The sequence below is a fragment of the Scyliorhinus canicula genome, chromosome 2 (genome assembly GCF_902713615.1).
Source record: "Scyliorhinus canicula chromosome 2, sScyCan1.1, whole genome shotgun sequence".
Taxonomy (NCBI): domain Eukaryota; kingdom Metazoa; phylum Chordata; class Chondrichthyes; order Carcharhiniformes; family Scyliorhinidae; genus Scyliorhinus; species Scyliorhinus canicula.
This window is the reverse complement of record NC_052147.1, coordinates 206062766-206082933: the sequence shown is the minus strand read 5'-3', so window position 1 is coordinate 206082933 and position 20168 is coordinate 206062766. Positions and strand designations below refer to the sequence as shown.

Genomic DNA, 20168 nt, shown 5'->3' with positions numbered 1-20168 from the left:
GGCAGAGAGCCACCATTGGGTAAGCACATTTGAACAAAAAAATGCATTAAGGTCTGCCTGTCAGAAAATCCCAAGTTCAGTTACCAGTCTATTCCGAATTAGATGATCTCAACTGGGATGCTACAATTTACGTCATTAAGATCAAACGGTGGGTTTGGAGGAGGTTAGTGTTCTGAACTGGATGGAAGTCATCTTGATAATAAAGTAAATATGAGATTAGAGCTGGACTCTGGATTGAGCAGTAAACCTAGGTCCCATAATTCCATCCACCTCATCTCTAGAGGCCTAAACTAGGCCTTCATCACTTGAAGGCTTGTAATGAAAATCTGCCAAGTAGGGGCATGAGTCAAGAACAATCCATTTTCTTTTTTCTTTTATTCGTAGAATCATAGAATTTACAGTGCAAAAGGCTATCAAGTCTGCATCGGCCCTTGAAAAGAACACCCTACTTAAGTCTACATCTCCACCATGTCCCAGTAACCCCACCTAACCTTCTAGACACTTAAGGGGCAATTTAGCATGGCCAATTCACCTAACCCGCATATCTTTAGACTGTGGGAGGAAACCGGAGCACCCAGAGGAAACCCACGCAGACACGTGGAGAACGTGCAGACTCCACACAGTCTCCCGAGGTCGGAATTGAACCCGGGTCCCTGGAGCTGTGAGGCAGCAGTGCCTCCTGAAAAAGTTGCATTTTCCTTGGAAATATTACTTGGATGTCTTCCTTAAGTGCTTTTATTAAACAGAGTTTGAAAAACACAATACGTAGAGTTTGTGATCCAGTTTTTTAGTGACAACTCTGTACTTTTTCCAATGTTTCATATCTGGTGGGTATAGTTGCTGTACTCGTGATGCTGCCAGTTAATTTCTGACCAATATTTGTGCTATATTTGAGTTGTCCAATTAAAGTATTTTGCTAGCTGCCTGAAAGACTAATGAATTTTGGGCTAGAACTTTACCAGTCCTTTGGTACGGGCTGGGAGGTGGGAAGGCTAGCAAAATGGTGCAGGAAGGGGGAGGTGGGAAGGCTAGCAAAATGGTGCAGGAAGGGGGAGGTGGGAAGGCTAGCAAAATGGTGCAGGAAGGTGGCAAGTCTTCACACCGTCATGCATTTTGCCAGTGGCAGGAAAGGTGGAAGATTGGCAATTGAGGGCCTCTTCCCTCTTTCACTGGCATTTTACTATGTACCACATGAGGAGACCACTCAGTGAAACAAGGCAGCCTCACGGCGGGCTGCAGAGCTGTGGGCTACCTTCCGTTTTGGCTATGGAAGGGCCCCGGTATCAATCAGTAACCCCACCCCCAATACCCTTGACGGAGGCTGCCTGACTGACGCCATTTACCTCACATTGAGGGCGTACAGCCATTGATATGTCCTCATCCTCCGGATACAGCCACAACAGTGACCACTCCTATCATCCTTAATAGGAGCAGCAGCCATTGGCTGCACCGGAAAAATATGGCCCGAGACCGGCTGTCCACACATGGGGTCAACACCAGCTTTCGGCCCTGGCATCAAAACCCCTATTGCCTATGTAAAATCCAGTTCATGTTCTTTACTCAACATGGGATTTCCAAAAGATAAACCAAACCTTTCCACAGAGAACTGAAATTAAAAACAGAAAATGATGGAAATACTCACCCGATCAGGTAACATTTATGGCGAGAATATTGGGAAAAGTTTGAGATGGAATAGATTTTGAGCAAAGACGATCTGTGATAGGATGGGAGACACAAGAGATCAAATGACAGAAGAGTCAGAAGCGCCAATGAGAATGGTAATGGGACAAGAAGAGAAACAAAAGATGTGCCTGAGCAAGTGTGCTATTGTTTGATAGCAAAAATAAAAAAAAATCTGAAACATGAAAAGAAAAGGAAAACAATTGGGAAGCCAGCTTGTGTCACATGTGCAGTAATAAATCAGCTTCAGGACTTGTTTCAATTAAAAGTTTTTTCAAACTGTAACAAGTTATTTATGCTACATTTTTCAGTAAATGAGCTCCAAAAGAATTTCTATAGATACGTGGAGAGAAAGAGATTGGTAGAGACAAATGTAGGCCCCCTATAGACAGAAACAGGGGAATGTATAATGAAATGGCTGAGCAATTGAATACATAGTTTGGTTCTGTCTTCACAAAAGAGAACATCAAATCAGATACCAGAAGTGTTGGAGAATGAAAGGTTTAGTGAGAGGGAAGAACTGAGGGAAATCAATATTAGTAGAGAAATGGTGCTGGGAGAATTGATGAGATTGAAGGCGGATAAATCCCCAGAGCCTGAGAATCTGCATCCTAGAGTGGTTAAGGAGGTGGATCTGCAAATAGTGGATGCATTAGTGGTCATCTTCTGGGATTCTAGACTCTGGAACAGTCCCTGGAGATTGGAGGGTAGCTAATGTCACTCCAATATTCAAAAAGGGAGGTAGAGAGAAAACAGGGAATTATAGACCAGTAAGCCTAACATCGGTAGTGGGGAAAATTCTTGATCCGTTATCAAGGACTTTATCGCAGAACATTTAGAAAGCAGTGGCAGGATCAGTCAGTCAGCATGGATTTACATTGGGGGAAATCATGCTTGACAAATCTGTTGGAATTCGTTGAGGATGTAACGAGTACAATTGGCAAGGGGGAGCCAGTGGATGTGGTATATTTGGGCATTCAGAAGATGTTTGACAAAGTCCCGCATGATTATTGTGCAAGATTAAAGCTCATGGGATTGAGGGAAGTGTTTTGAGGTGGATAGAAAACTGGTTGGCAGAGAGGAAACTAAGAGTAGGCATTCATGGTCGTTTTCAAATTGGCAGGCAGTAACTAGTGGGGTGCCACAGAGATCAGTGCTGGGACCCCAGCTATTCACAATATATATTAATGATTTGGATGAGGGAACAAAATATAACATCACAAAATTTGCAGATGATACCAAGTTGGGTGGGAGGGTGAACTGTGCCGCAGAGATCCTGCAGTATGATCTGGATGGGGTGGGCAAGTCAATGGCAGATGCAGTATAATTTGGATAAGTGTGAAGTTATTCACTTTGGAAGCAAAAACAGGAATACAGATTACTACCTGAATGGGAGAGGGGAGTGTGCAGCAGGAACTGGGTGCCCTTGTGCTCCAGTTGCTGAAGGTAAGCATGCAGGTGCAACAGACGGTAAAGAAGGCTGATGGTAAATTGGCCTTCATTGCGATAGGTTTCGAGTACAGGAGCAGGGATGTGTTTGCTGCAATTATACAGGGCCTTGGTGAGGCTATATCTGGAATATTGCGTGCAGGTTTGGTTTCCTTTTCTGAGGAAGGATGTTCTTGCTCTTGAGGGAGTGCAGCGAAGGTTTGCCAGATTGATTCTAGGGATGGTGGGACTGTCATGTGAGGAGAGATTGACTAGGTTAGGATTGTACTCGCTGGAGTTCAGAAGAATGAGGGGGGATCTCATAGAGACTTATAAAATTCTAGCAGGACTAGACAGGGTAGATGCAGGGAAGATGTTCCCGATGGTGGGTGTGTCCAGAACCCGTGGTCACTGTCTGAGGATTTGGGGTAAACCATTTTGGACAGAGATGAGTTATTTCTTCAGCCAAAAAGTAGTGAGCCTGTGGAATTCATTACCACAGTAAGTAGTTGATGCTAAAACATTTAATATATTCAAGAGGCGGCTAGGCAGAGCACTTGGGGCGAATGGATGAAAAGTTATGGGGAGAAAGCAGGATTGAGTTGGATGATCAGCGATGATCGTGATAAATGGCGGAGCAGGCTCGAAGGACGAAAAGCCCTCCTGCTCCTGTCTTCTATGTATCTATATATATCTATGTAAAACATATTCTGTAGAATTCAGAAGGCTGCAGGATGATAACAGAAATTATTGATCCACCAACATAAAATAAACTAAAAATGTATTTACTTAACCGTCTCCACATCCAGATTTTGAAAATATTTTGAACTAGTGCACAGGTTTCATATTCAGTGATTTATACGTGATGTGGAGATGCTGGCGTTGGACTGGGGTGAGCGCAGCAAGAAGTCTTACAACACCAAGTTAAAGTCCAACGTGTTTGTTTCAAACACTAGCTTTCGGAGCACTGCTCCTTCCTTAGGTCCTTCACCCGAGCTGAGCTTTGCAGGCCTGCCCTTTCTATCATGAATGGTGGTAAATAATGAAACAACCAGCTGGAGAAGGAGGCTCCATAAATAAACTCCCCAGCACATCAGTGCAAAATCCAAGGCTGAAGCATTGGCAATCATCTACAGCCAGAAGCTTAGAGTGGATTATCACCTCGGCCTCTTCCAGAGCTCCCCAGCATCACAGATGCCAGTCTTCAGCCAATTTGATTCACTTTACGTGATATCAAGAAATAGCAGAAGGTGCTGGATACAGCAAAGAATGGGCACTGACAACATTCCGGCAATTATCCTGAAGACTTGTGCTCCAGAACTAGCTAAACCCTTTGCCAAGCTGTTCCAGTACAACTAGAACATTGTCATCGACCTGGAAATATGGTAAATTATTCAGGTATCTCCAGTGCAGAAGCAATTGGCCAACCTGGCCAATTATTGCCCCATCAGTCTACTCAGTCACAGTAAAGTGATGGAAGCGGTAGTTGACAGCACTATCGAGCAGCACTTGCTCAGCAGTAACCTGCTCTCTGCTCAGTTTGGGTTCCCCTGGGTCACTCGGCTCCTGACTTCATTAAAGCCTTGTTCCAAGCATGGGCAAAATAGTTGAATTCCAGCATTGAGGTGAATGCCTGCCCTTAACATCAATGTAGCATTTGACCCAAGTGTGGCATCAAGGACCCCTAGCAAAATTGAAATAGGTGAGAATCAAGGAGGTAAAATCCCCACTGGTTGGAGTCATACGGAAAATGGTTGCGGTTGTTAGATGTCAGTCGTCTCAGTCTTGGGACATCACTGCTGGTGTTCCACAAGGTGGTGTCCTGCCCCCAACCATCTTCAGCTGCTTCATCAATGACCTTACTGCCATCATTAGGTCAGAAGTGGGGATATTTGCTGATTATTTCACAATGTCCAGAACCATTTGCAACTCTGGGGTACAGAACAACATTCAGGCTTGAGCTCGTAAGGCGCAAGTAACATTTGTGTCACACAAGTGGCAGGCAATGACCATCTCCAACAAAGAGAATCTAAGCACTTCCACTTGACATTCAATGGTGTTAGTATTGTTGAATCCCCTACTATCAACATCCTGGAGGTTACCATTGACCAGAAACTGAACTAGATCAGCCATATACACTGTGGCTACAAGAGCAGGTCAGAGGCTGGGAATTCTACTGTGAGTAACTCACTTCCTGGCTTCCAAACCTGCTCACCATCTACAAGGCACAAGTAAGGAGTGTGATGGAATACTCATTTGCCAGATGTTTGACACCATCGAGGACAAAGCAGCCTGCTTGATTATCCCCCATCCACCACCTTTTAAACATCCACTCCCTCTAGCACAGACAGGCAGGTTTGCAGTTTGTACCATTGACTTGATGCACTGCAGTGACCGCATCGTGCCCGACTCGGTGTTGGGACCATGCTGTTGAATCTCGAGAGAGTCCTTCATCGAGAATAGCAACGCTTGAAACATCTCGTGAGATTCTACGGAACCTCGTGGCCGTCACAATCTGGATTTCGCTCTCGCTGGACGAGTTTAAATAAGTACTTGCCCAATTCACCCAGAGCCCAGGATTCACTGGCCTCGCCAGCAAGGCCTCAGCCGGGTGCCGTTTGGTACTGGTACACAAAGCTGTGAACCAGTCATTTAAAAAAATAATTTTTTTTTTTTAAAGTACTCTATTCATTTTTTTTCCAATTAAGGGACAATTTAGTGTGGCAAATCACCTACCCTGCACATCTTTGGGTTGTGGAGATGAGACCCACGCAGTAACGGGGAAAATGTGAAAACTCCACACGGATAGTGACCTGGGGCTGGGATCGAACCCGGGTCCTCGTCGCTGTGAGGCCGCAGCGCTAACCACCTGTCATGAACCAGTCATGGTGGCACCTGGGGGGAGTGTCTCGCTGGGGAGTTGAGGCCCCTGGATGGTCGGGGACAGGGCAGGGTGGCACGTTGACACCTGGGTGCCTTGGTTATGCCACACAAGCAGTGCCAACCTGGCAGTGCCTGGGTGGCACTGTCAGACAGGCTGTGCCAAGCTACCCATGTGCCAGGGTGTGGGTCAGAGGGGGCCTCAAGGTGGGGTGAGAGGGGGCTCGAGGACCCTGTAGTGATGTTGGCTGAAGTTGCGGGCGGTGGGGGGTTCTTGAGGCCACTGAGGAGGGTTACCAAGATTGGGGTTGCCTTTAAAAATGATGCCCTGATCGGCGAGTAGCCTTCTTGCCAGCGCAGGAAATGGCGTAGAGTGGGCTCGACTGGGAGTTCCCTGGCAAGGCCGAAAAAAATGGCAGAGTGCAGTAGAATAATGGGGTCTTTCTCCATGCTGCAGGTGCTGAGAAACACCCCGCTAAAAGAGTTGTTCAGTGGACTTTTTTTTAATGAATGTTTTTTATTGGATTTTTGAACAGAGTATATTTTGCCATTATGTATACAGGATATGATCTATATATATATATATATATAGGCATCCGTTTGTGCCGGTGAGGAACTTCCGGAAGGCAATCCTCGAGTGGGTCTGGTGCCGGTGTGTTCAGTGTACTTTAACTTGAATCCACTAATCGTTTTGATAGCAGCATGAATTAAGAAAATTCATTAAAGTTTCAAACAATTGAACAACAAACAAAAAAGATGTATTTGACATGCTGGTTAGGAATTTTATTCATTAAACTTCACTTTTGAGTGGTTAACAGGTTTGTACTACATTCCTGTTTGCACTTTTTATGCTGGTGTTAACCCACAAATGCTTATTTAAAAATAACATACAGAGGGGAATCTGACAGAGGTGCATTAACCATTCAACCGTGAAGTTTTCTGATTGGAATATATTTTATTTGCAGCACTCAGGTTTTGCTGTATAGATTCACTAAAAGGATAACTTAATTTTTATCATTGTGTAAAACTGCATCAAGTGATTGAAAGAAAGTGTGCGAAGCATCTGGATTGTAGGTTATTGGGCATGAGACCCTTTCCTTGTTTCCGGTGTACTAAATTGGGCAAATGTTACCATGCAAATAGGTTTCAAAATGGAGCATGCCCTTTGACTGTCTACATAATTACATGCTTGTCTCTGTATTTTATTTGGCTGCTGGAGCAGTTAACCCCTGCAAAAGAAGGCTGATGATGGCGTGACCAGCACGGGTATTCAGACACTGCAGTGTCAATGCACTGTTGTTTAAGGTAGCCTCCAGTCCTAACCCTGAATACACATGCCTAAATATCCAGTAGAAGCATAAAATATGAAAACCTTTGTTGTTAACTGTATGGATAAATTGTTAATTAATCTGCTGTATTATAGAAAACATGGTTGCTTTATTATGTCATCATTTAATTAAATGAAAAAGGCTTTTAAAAACTTTTTACAGTTGTGTCTGAAATTTGCAGCCTATGTATCTACACTCAATATAGTTTATCAACAACATGCATTGCTTTTGTTAAATTTTCGGGAACTCTTGGCTTTCTACTTGAATAAACCTGTTTCTGCTTCTGCCCTGAGGCGATATGCGTAATAATTATTCTGCAACGCCATTATTCATTGGTTGGGGAAATTGAATCTTTCTTGTTACACAGTTTGAGCAAACGAATCTTGGACAAATAAGATAAATTGAGAATCTGCACTCTCCTACATTATGCTTTCAAAGTTGAAGGAAAAAAATGTGTTGCAGAAAAAAAATTGCAAAAAGTAAATCGTCACATCCAGATGTTAGATTTTCCAATTTAAGGCTCAGTGCGAGGCATTATGGTATATGGCCAGCTGTCGCTGATGATTGATGATGTTGATGTATCAAATGGGCTGTGTAGATGTGGTTTCAGAACAGTCACAGAAATATTAAGATTTTTCTTCCCCAGAAAGGAAGTGTGTAGGCAGTTTCCAGAATTTTCCCACATTGTTTCCAAACTCCCATGAGATATGTGATTTCATCACTTATTTCCCCAAAACTAAGGTTTCTTATTTGTATTTCAGGGAGGAGAGTGACAAGGAACTTATTCACTGTTTAACGTACTACTTTTTCCAATGTAACTTTTGTGATGGTGCATCTGTAAAATCATATTTGCTTTGAAAGTGGGATATTTGGCTGTATAAAATTGAATTGATAGAGTAATTTTGTTAGCAATGTCATCGCATAACATTTAGAATAGCAATCTTTTAATTCTTCAGCAGCTAGGCAACCTTTTCATTGTCAGTGTCGAAACGTTGTTCAACTAACTAGATTCTGAGGTATGGAATGACTGAACAGCAATTGAGCAAAGCATTGTATATGCTTAAAAATATGTCAAAAGCGTTGATTTGTATAACCCATCCAGCAGCTTAGTAAAGTGCGAAATCAAATCTCAGATGTGATACATGTATTTACTGATATTCAAATAAGTTAAAAGCTTTAGTGAGTATATGTTTGGAAAGTTTCTCATTTATTCTTATTCATTAAACGGGTGTTCACCTCTGTTGATTTAATCTGATGTGCAAGAGATTTACCCCATTTTCAAATTTTGTAACGAGGCTGCATTTTTAAAATCAAGGTTTTTTTTTACATTTGTTCTTGAGGTGTGGATGCTACTTTTGCATTTGGTTCTTGGGTTCAGGAAGATGTTGCGGATGGCGGCACGGTAGCACAGTGGTTAGCACTGTAGCTTCACAGCGGCAGGGACCCAAATTTGATTCCTGGCTTGGGCCACCGTCTGTGCAGAGTCTGCACGTTCTCCCCGTGTCTGCGTGGGTTTCCTCCGGGTGCTCCGGTTTCCTCCCACAAGTCCAGAAAGATATGCTGTTAGGTGAATTGAACATTCTGAATTCTTCCTCAGTGTACCCAAACAGGCGCTGGAATGTGGCGACTAGGGGCTTTTCACTAACTTCATTGCAGTGTTAATGTAAGCTTACTTGTGATACTAATAAAGGTTATTATTAAGTCCAGCATATTGTGTTGTCTGAAATAACATGTAGGCTAGCTGAATGAGGGTGCCATCATAAGGATGGCATTAACATTAACAAACCTGTTGGGTTTTTACCGCAATTCAGCAGCTTTTGTGAATGTAGCCCAAATGTCATTTTTGTGATTTGAACTGGCTTACATGTTGCTCGCACTGTGCCATAAACACGGCTCTATTTTAACCTATTTAATGGAAGTACAATACCACTAGTAAGTCACATTCAGTTTTGAGGCACCAGAGTTTATAGTGTGGTTGTACAAAGGATTCCACATAACAGATGCAGTCAATAGAATGGGTGATGCAGAATAAATACTTCAGGATTTGATGGACTGAATTAATGTTTCAGTGGACAAAAATTATGTGTTTTATTGTGACTAAAATCTGTCCTGTCCATAAACTTGTTTTAATCAATCTAATTTAAATGGTGTGAAGTTATTTTACACATAAGTAGTCTTGATTAAGACATTGGAAGTAAACAGCTGAATGCAACTATGAGATAGTACAATTGTTCTTTCCTTCAAAATGCTGAAAGGCACTAGAAAACAAAATTTCCTGGAAATGCTGGGGGAGGGAAGGAAGGGGCACTAGAAAACAACATTTCCTGGAAATGCTGGGGGAGGGAAGGGGCGTTGTTTGCAGTGTGGATTGTGGACATGCCACCAGGTCCTCCTTTAGAACTCATTCCTTTCAGACAAATCTGGTGCTGATCAGTTGCTATTAAAGTAGCACAGTATAGACATCAATATGCTAGCTATGGTAATCAAGATAGTTTAATTTCTGTTGCTCTTTTGTTCCCTTCGCTTTTCCTAAATTATTGTTGTTCAGAAAATATTGCTGCCAAGGCACTGGTGTGCCATAGTGATGCTGTTTTAGCCATATGCATTAATTTTAATTAGAAAGCTTTGTGTACACTCGGGCAATGCAGGTAATATATATTTACTTGTCAATGAATGGTAGGAGGTCTTTGTTAAGGAAGTAAAGCACTCACAACAATCGCAAAACACTCATAAATTTGTTTTTTCTCTTATTTTACCAATAAATAAACAAAAAAATTAAAATGTGTATATATGTGCGATATGTGAATAGGAGTTTTGAGGTTGTGGGATTAAAAACTGACTAGACCCGTTAGCTGACGCGAGGGTTATGTGTTATTATGCTGCGCTTGGTTGGTCAAAGTGCTGCAGAAAGCATGCAATCAGCAGGGATTGTGGTATGCAGGCCAGTGCTAAACACACTGCTTTGTGGCTGAAGAGGGCCCAGACTAGCATAATGTACCACTAACCTGCATTACCTAATGGTAGCCTGTATCTCTTAAAGGAAAGGTGCATTCTGGTAGCAGCAGTTGGCAGAGCTTGTACAAGTCTTTCCAAAAAGGAGTAACGCCACTGAAGGAACAATATGCCAGAGAGAGGGCTCCCAGCTTCTCTGCTGCAGTACTAAATACTTTAGTTATAGGAGATGGAAAGGAGGAGACAACTAGGTGGGGGGCAAGAGCCCCTCTGGGCACACGGTGAAAAATTAAGAGTTGGTAACCATGAGGTCAAATTTAGGATTCTGCCTCCAATGACCTGGCTGCAGTGCCAGATCAAGGTCACTGATCACTGACCTTATATTGGTGGTCAAGGTCTGTGAATGTAATTTTAGATGGAAGATCCTATCCATGCACAACCAGGTGTCCTGCAATCAGCATCACAGTGAAACAGTCTGTGAACGGTGTCCTGCAGTCAGTTCTAGTTGAAAAGAGTTAACTGAGAAGCACCAGGGATAAGTAAAAGTCAGTGCCAGCATAATAAAGTAAAGTGATAAATAATTATCATATGCAAGGATAAGTAGGTTGTAGTAGAATTAGACAAGGAGACGAAGGTAAGAGGAGTATCTTTGAAGACTGAGTAATTTGAAAAATCAGCAAGTAAGACAAAGTACGTTTAAGTTTAAGACATGGCAGGTGAGGTCAGCGGAGTAGAATGTTGACCTGTCATATGTGGAAAGTCATGGCCATAGCGGCATCCGAGGTAACCACATGTACTGGAAGTGCTCCCAACTGCAGAAAACTGAGCCTTGGGCTTTGGAGCTTGAGCAGGGGCTAGACACACTATGGCGCATCTATGAGGCTGAGAGTTATGTGGATAGCATGTTTAGGGAGGTAGTTAGACTGCAGCTCAAGGGACTGGAGGAAAGAGGAGTGGCACCAGGCAGTTTAAAAAAAAAGAGGCAGGTAGTGCAGGAGTCCCCTCGCATCCCATTGTCAAATTTGTTTTCCATCTTTCAGAAATTAGAAAGAACTTGGCTGAAGTGGACTGCCAGCACTGCTAGAGGATAAATCAGTGGAAAACCAGTGGGCAGCACTTAAATAAGAGATCCTAAATGTACAAAGTAGAATTGTCCCCTCCAAAAATAAGAGTGTTATGCCAAATCTAGACCCCCCCCCCCCTCCATGTTGTCCATAGGAATACAGGGGAAGAGCAAACAGAAAAAGAAAACATGTGATAGTCACAAAGAACTAAGCACTGGAGATAGCCTAGACGAATGTAGGAAGTGGAGGGACAAAATCAATTATGAAATCAAAGAGAGTGCATGAAAAAAGATTTGCAAGTAAAGTTGATGAAAACCCAAAGATGTTTTACTAATATATTAATGGTAAAAATTTAGTTAAAGAAAAAGTGGGACCTCTCAGAGATGAAGAAGGGGACTTATGTGTAGGTGTAGATGCTGGGGGAAGGGTTTTAAATGAATATTTTGTCTCCATGTTTACAAAAGACTATATCATTAATTTTAATGATGGAGATATAGTAGTCCAGGAGGAACACTAAGAGATAATGGATGGGATAATCATAAGAGAGAGGAAGTACTCGATGGGTTAAAAATCCTTGAAAGTTGATAAGTCGCCAGGACTAGATGGATTGTTTCCAAGGCTACTGAAGGAGGTAATGGAGGAGACAGCATATGTTCTGAGGATGATTTTCCAATCCTCACTAGATGCAGGACAGGTGCTGGAGGACTGGAGAAATGCAAACATGGTTCCATTGTTTAAAAAGGAATCAAAGGAAATGCCAAACAATTATAGGCCTGTTAGTCTTAAATCGGTGGTGAGTAAGTTAGTAGAATCAATCCTGAGAGATAGGATTAACTGTCACATAGAAAGGTATGGGCTAGTCAAGGATAGTCACCATGAATTTGTTAAAGGAAGGTCTTGCCTCAGAAATTTGAATTCTTTGAGGAAGTGACAAGAAGGATTGATGAAAGTAGTGCAGTGGATGTTGTGGAAATGGATTTTAGCAAGACTTTGACAAAGTCCCACATGGCAGAATGGTCAAGAACGTGAAAGCCCATGGGATGTAGGGCAATGTGGTAAACTGGACTAAAAAGTTGGTTTGGTAACAGGAAACAAAGGAGAATTGTTGATGGCTAACCTTGCAATTGGAAAGTTGTTTAAAGTGATGTTACATAGGGGCTCGGTGTTGGGACCTTTACTGTTTGTGTTATACATTAACGATTTGTATGTGCACGTGGGGAGCATGATTGGGAAATTTGTAGACGACACAAAGATTGGTCAAATGGTGGAACAGTGTAGAGCAGGCATTGTCAAAGTCGGGGGCCCGACCCGCGGGTGGGTGTCGGGAGGGTCGCAGAGCCGTCTGTCGCGGAGCTCCCGATCGCGCAAATCCCAACAGCCCCAGTAGCCGGCTTTTAATAATGCCAGCTGCAAGCGGCCATCAAATGGCCACGAACATATTTTTTTAAAATGTGGTCGCACTGCGCATTCGTGCCCGCTCAATGTGGCCGCATTTTTTATAATCTGGTCGCAGCCTTTTTGAAGGCTGTTCACAGTTGGCAATGTTAAAAGCCGGCTGCAAAAAGTTTGGGGTGAATGATGTGATTGGTTGCTTTCTGAACTTTGATGCTGATGAAGTGGAAGTCTCTTACTTCAAGAATGGTGAATGATCCAACGATGGTTTCACCGCAGCTGTAACTTCAACCAAGAGATGTCAATTTTTTTAACCTTGATTTTTAAACATTCCAAAACATTCCAAAAGGGGCCTCACGGTAGCATGGTGGTTAGCATCAATGCTTCACAGCTCCAGGGTCCCAGGTTCGATTCCCGGCTGGGTCACTGTCTGTGTGGAGTCTGCACGTCCTCCCTGTGTGTGCGTGGGTTTCCTCCGGGTGCTCCGGTTTCCTCCCACAGTCCAAAGATGTGCGGGTTAGGTGGATTGGCCATGCTAAATTGCCCGTAGTGTAAGGTTAATGGGGGGATTGTTGGGTTACGGGTATACGGGTTACGTGGGTTTAAGTAGGGTGATCATTGCTCGGCACAACATCGAGGGCCGAAGGGCCTGTTCTGTGCTGTACTGTTCTATGTTCTATGTTCTAAAACAAAGTGCCTACAGGTCGTACTTGGAAGCTTTATCAATTAATTTATTTTTAAGTGTCTTTTATTTTTTTTACATTTTTAGTTGTAATGTTTAGGTGAAGTGTGGTGGACCTCCAATATCTAGAGGATGAAAATATTTTCAGTTTCTTCATTTTTTCCTGTTAAACTTTATTAAAAAAACCCTGAACTTGTAAAAAAAAAGCCTCAGCTGCGGCTGTTGCCCGTGATTTTGCACAATCGGAGATGCAGAAGATTTAAAAAAAATCTATGTAATCTTCCTGCCTGAAGGGAGGCACAGAGCAGTTCACGCCCCCCAAACATTGACATCATGTGTTTTGGGTGCGATTGCGATTTCTCCATTTTGTCAGCAGCAAACAAGGTAAGAGAAAATGGTGGGTTGCAAAGGTTGGCCGGAGTTGGTCGCACAGGTCGGCCAGCGTGGGCCGCGATGGTCGTCCGGCCTGGGTCGCGAAGATCGGCCGGGTTGGGTAAAAATGGGTCCCTGGAAAAAAAGTTTGAAAAACACTGGTGTAGAGGAGAGCTATAATCTCTAAAATGATATATTTGGATTGGTGGAGTGGGTGGTAAAGTGGCAGTTGACATTTAACACAGAGAAGTGTGAGGTCTTGCATTTAGGGACGTCAAACAGTTAAAAATGGGAATATACTAGGAGGGCTAGATGAAGTAACAGATCTTAGTGTGCAAGTGTACAGGTCCTGAAAGGCAGAAGTTCAAATAGGTAAGGTTATAAAGAAAGCACATGGAATGCTCTCCTTCATTGACTGAAGTACAGAATATAAAAATAAGGATATAATGTTGGAATTGTATAAGACACTGGTAGGTCACAACCGGAGTATTGTGTGCAGTTCTGGTCACCACGTTACAGGAAGAGCGTAATTGCTCTGGAGAGAGTACAGAGGAGGTTTGCGAGAATGTTGCCAGGGCTACAAAGTGTGGCTACGAGTAGAGGTTGGATAGGTTGAGGTTATTTTCCTTGGAGCAAAGAAGGCTTAATAGAGGTGTACAAAATTACGAGGGGAAGAGATAGAGTGAACAGGATAAAAGTATTTTCCTTGGTGGAGAATTATAGAACCAGAGGACATAGATTCAAGATAAGTGGCAGAAGATGTAATGGGGACACGAGGAAGAACTTTTTTACACAGAGTAGTGAGAGTCTGGAATTCGCTGCCCAAGTTGGTGGCAAAGGCAGAGACCCTAAACTCTTTTAAAAACAAAAAGTATCTGGATCTGCACCTTCAGATACAAGGCTACGGATGATGGTGCAGGAAGGTTGGGTTGAGCAAGGGCACCTGGGTGTCCTTGGGCTGGCATGGATAATATGGATTGAATGGCCTCCTTCTATGCTATACCTTTTCTATGATTCTAGGTGTGTAAAAATAATAGGGTAATTATATTAGGAAATTTCAACTTCCCCAACATTAATTGGGATAGTCATAACGTAAAAGGTTTAGAGGAGGTAGATTTCTTGAAATGTATTCAGGAGAGTTTTTTGTCAATACGTAGAAGGTCCAAGAAGGCTTGGCAGAGTGGATCTAATTCTGGAGAACAAATTGTACAGATGTTCGAGGTGGCAGAGGGGGAGCATTTTAGTAATAGTGAACACCACACAATACAATTTAAGTTTGTTTTGAAAAAAGAAAAAGATGGTCTGCAAAAAAACGGTTTGGGATTGGAAGGAAGGCAGATTTAATTAGAATAAGGCAGGATGTGTTCAAAGTAGATTGGGAAAAGCTTGGAAAATCTACAGCAGAGGAATGGGGTTGGGGAGTGGGGGCGGGGGGCATCAAAAATCAAATCAGGAGAGTGAAATGTAGTAGCAACAATCTTGGAAAATTTTGGATGGCTACGAATATTCAGGACTGGATAAGAAAGAAAAGAGAGGATTATAGCAGGTACAAAGGGGGCAAATTAGCAGAAGCGTTAGTGAAGTACAGAAAGTATAGGGGGGATCTTAAGAAAGCAATTAGGAGAGCAAAAAGGGGACATTAAAAAGCACTAGCAGATAGGATTAGGTAGAATCCCAAGACATTCTATAAGTATATTAAGGGGAAAAGGATAACCAGGGAAAGAATAAGAACCAAGGGGCAATCTGTGGATGGAGCCGAAGGACATTGGTAGGGGGCTGTTTTCTCCGCTGCGATGGCAGCATACTCACTGCAGGGGATTTCCCGGTGGCATGGGGCTGCGTACAATGGGCAACCCCATTGGCCGGCTAGTGGGATGGAGAATCCCGCTGCTGGCAAGGGTGCGCCGCATCAGAACACTGGTGCGGCGGGACAGAGATTCCTGCCCATGGTGTTAACGAGCACTTCACATCTGACTTCACTCAAGAGAAGGAGGATGTAGGTACAGAGTTTGAGGAAGGGACTGTGAGGTTCTTAAACTGTTTCAGGAGTGAGGAGTATTTGAGGTTTTGGCGGGCTTAAAAGTGGACAAATTTCCAGGTCCAGATGAATGGTATCCCAGGCTGCTATGGGAGGTAATCTGATCCAAATTTTCAATTCCTCTCTGGCCATAGGGGAGGTGCAAGAGGATTGGAGGCCAGGTAATGTGGTTCCACTCTTCAAGAAGGGTGGTAGAGATAAACCAGGGAGACCAGTGTGTTTCTCATCTGTGGTAGGGAAACTATTGGAGAAAATTCTGAAGGAAAAGATTAATCTCCACTTGAAGAGGCAAGGTTTGATCATGGATAGTCAGCATGACTTTGTCAGTGGGAGGTTATGCTTAACGAATTTGATTGATTTTTCAAGGAGGTGATTGGGCGTGTAGAGGAGGGTAGTGTGGTTGTTGTAGTTTGTATAGATTTCAGCAAAGCCTTTGACAAGTCCCACATGGGAGATTTATAAAGAAGGTAAAACACATGGGATTCAGGGTAACTTGGCAAGTTAGATCCAAAACTGGCTTAGTGGTAGGCGACAGAGTGGTGGGAGATGGACGTTTGTGTGACTGGAGGCCGGTGTCCAGTGGCATACCACAGGGATCAGTGCTAGGTCTCTTATTGTTTGTGATGCATATAAACAATATAAATATGAATGTAGGGGTATAATAAGTAGGTTTGCGGATGACACAAAGATTGGCAGGGTTTAAAAATGAGGAAGAAGGTCGTGGGTTGCAGGAAGATATAGATGGGTTGGTTAGATGGGCAGATCAGTGGCAAACCTGAAAAATGTGAGGTGATGCATTTTGGAAGGAGTAACAAAACAAGGGAGTACTCTATGAACGGCAAGATACTTGGAAGCTCAGCGGGATCTTGGGGTGCTTGTCCACAGATCCTTGAAAGTGGTTGATAGGGTAGTTAAGAATGCATACGGGACACTTGCCTTTATCAGTTGTGGCATAGATTAGAAAAGCAGGGCTGGATAAAAGCAAATTACTGTGGATGCTGATCTGAAACAACACAATACTGGACATTCTCAGCAGGTCTGACAGCATCTGTGGAGAGAGGAAGGAACTAATGTTTCGAGTCTGGATGACTCTTTGTCAAAGCTCATGTCATCCGGACTCGAAACATAGAACATACAGTGCGGAAGGAGGCCATTCGGCCCATTGAGTCTGCACCGTCCCACTTAAGCCCTCACTTCCACCCTATCCCCGTAACCCAATAACCCCTCCTAACCTTTTTGGACACTTGAGGGCAATTTAGCATGGCCAATCCACCTAACCTGCACGTCTTTGGACTGGGGGAGGAAACCGGAGCACCTGGAGTAAACCCACGCAGACACTGGGAGAACGTGCAGACTCCGCACAGACAGTGACCGAGCGGGGAATCGAACCTGGGACCCTGGCGCTGTTCGCCACTTGTGCTACCGTGCCGCCCATTAGCTCCTTTCTCTCTCTACATGGGGTTATGCTGGAGCTGTACAAAATTTTGGTTAAGCCACAGCTGTAGTCGATACAGTTCTGGTCACCTCGCTATAGAAAGAATAAGATTGCACTAGTGAGGTTTCAGAGGAGATTCACCAAGATGTTGCCTGGTATGGAGTATTTGAGCTATGAAGCGAGGCTGGATAGGCTTGGGTTGTTTTCTTTAGAGCAGAGAAGAGGGTGGACCTGATTGTGGTGTACAGGTTTGTGAGGGGTATGGACAGAGTGGATAGGAAACAGCTGTACTCCTTAGTTGAAGGGCCAATAACAAGGGGATATAATTTTAAGGTCAAAGGCAGGAGGTTCATAGGGCACTTGAGGAAAGAGATTTTCTCCCAGGGGTGATGGGAGTCTGGAATGCACTGCCTGGGAGAGTAGTAGAGGCAGGAAACCTCACAATCTTATAAAACGTACGTTGATGAGCACTTGCAATGTCATAACATTCAAAGCTATGGGCCAAATGCTGGTAAATGGGGATTAGTGTAGATTTAGTGGGGTTTTGTTGGTGCAAACTCGATGGGTCGAAGGGTATCTTCTGTACTGTATGAATAAATTCTTTTCAATATACCACATCCCTAGCACGCACTCATTCAGCCAACAAAAGTCATGCCTAACTTACAGATAGTCCACCTCATTGTCACAAAGTAGGAGTGATGTAAACCTCACAGCCACATTGTGCAGCCATATTATTATTCAGTTATGTCAAGCACATTATTAGCCAGATGCATTGGAGAATGCATCTTTTTCATCTCTCATAGATCAGTGTTGCATGTAGCAAGAGGATGCAGCAAAAAACTGACGTTGGACAGGCATGTGTTCATTTCCTGTACCTGTTGGAGGAGACAGTACTGCGGACTATTGGGCTGACAGTTAGACCGTTGCAACTGGCATTGCCAAGAATATTCAGCATGATGGTGTCTTCTTGCCTTGTGCACCTTCTTAAATTCCAACTCCTCGCCTTGTTAGCTGGCTTGAAGTGCAAGCTGCAGATGGTGTAACCATCAGGGCTCGCGGTAGGTGGCGAGGAAGATTCCAAATACCAGGACCCAGAACTAGGGGGACCACGAGCTCCTCACTGTAAATAGAGTTTATTGTTGACCTCCAGCCTTAACTGCCAGAGGCAAAGCTGTAGACCTGAAAAACATCAATTGGGAACAAAATCGGAACCATCGGACTGAAATCAATTTTTCACCCCAACGTTTGTCAGGCCACATTCACCCAGTTGCTGTGCTGCTGCTTCTGACCTTCTGGCAGTTTACTGTTTCAGATTTTTCTTTTCCCCCCCCCGAAAAGCCTGCTAGAAGGACAACAAAGCAGGCCGAACGTCGATAGTAGCAGTACAGGAACTAAAAGTGTTCTTGGTCGAAAAATGGCAAGTCAAATCTCAATGTTAGACCCAATTGGATGTGGGGTTAGGAATGAAATGGCTGAGGGGTGCGGGGAGGTTGAAGGACTGTTGCAGTGGCGCAGGTAGGTCGGGGGTTCTTGGAGGGGTGGGCATTAGGTTGGGGGCTCTTGAAGGAGTGTGGGGAGGTCGGGGCTATTGGAGGAGAAGGGGGAGATCGTGGGTTGTTGGAGAGGTGGGGAGATTGGGGCTTTTGGAGGAATGGGGAGAGGTCGGGGGCTGTTGGAAGGGTGGGGGAGGTTGCAGGACTGTTGGATGAGTAGGAGGAGATCGAGGCTGATGCAAAGGTGGGGGAGGTCGGGGGCTGTTGGAGGTGTCGGGGGAGATCGGGGGCTGTTGGAGAGGTGGGGGTGGTTGGGGTTCTTGGAGGAGTGTGATGGGGAAAGTTGGGGAGCTGTTGGCGGACTAAGACTAGGTCAGCAGGCTGTTGGAGGGATGGGGATAGTTTGGCCAGTGTTGGAGGGTGTAGGTCGGGGGAGATGTTGGAGGGGGTAGGTAGCATAGTGTGGGGGGATGTCACTTTTTGCTGTTGGACTTTATTGTTTATTAATTACATTTTTCCATTTTGAGCTGTAAATTGCATGTGCAACACACTTTGTAGGACAGTTTCTCGGGGAAGGAGAACCAATCCAGTTCTGAGTTGAGGCTGTACTGAGTTTATGTACCTTGTATCATTCTTCTCTGAAAACGTTTGTCAGCAATTGAACCTACCATACATTTTTTCTAAGTTGCTGGTTGGCAGGTCCTGGGATTAGTGTCATTAGCGTAAAAGGAGAAGATGTCATTTATGGTATATTGTGGGTTGATGCCAGATAAGTCAGAATGGGAAGGTTATATTAGCTGTTGAGTTGCTTTGTAAATGCAGTGATTTCTTTGTAGTCACTTTCCTAACATCAGTTGGTTGTTCTGTGATTAATTAACCTTCGAGAATTAGCATTGGGCCTTCAATTTTACCATTGCTGCAGTCACTCTGACTACTGCAATGCGGTACAGTGAAAGAAAGACATTTCTTTCATTTCTTTCTTTCTACATTTATCCAACATCTTTCATGATATTTCCTATCAAATTACAGCCAATTAAATACTTTTGAGTTTATAGCTACTAGTATACTGTAGGCAATGTTATCAAATGGTGGAGGAGGCTCGAGGGGCTTTCTCCTGCTCCTAATATGTATGTTAGTATGTAATTCTGGATGGATGAGATGAGCTTGGTTAGATGGCCTTTTTCACCCATAATTATCTTAGGAACAGGGAATGGAATCAAGCCTGGAGTTTTGTTTATTTTGTTGCTTTTTAAAAATTCATTCATGGGACATGGGTGTCATTGGCTGGGCCAGCATTTATTGCTCATCCCTAATTGCTCTTGAGGGGGCAGTTAACCACATTGCTGTGGGTCTGGAGTGACATGTAGGCCAGACCAGGTAAGGGCGGCAGATTTCCTTCCCTAAAGGAACCAGATGGGTTTTTA

General features: G+C 43.7%; 1 protein-coding gene across 4 annotated transcripts in view; it reads left to right on the top strand.

Annotated features, from left to right (window-relative positions):
- metap1d (methionyl aminopeptidase type 1D (mitochondrial)) overlaps nt 1-20168 on the top strand; it is a 242948-nt gene that overhangs the window by 45359 nt on the left and 177421 nt on the right. The gene's annotated exons all lie outside the window — the stretch shown is intronic.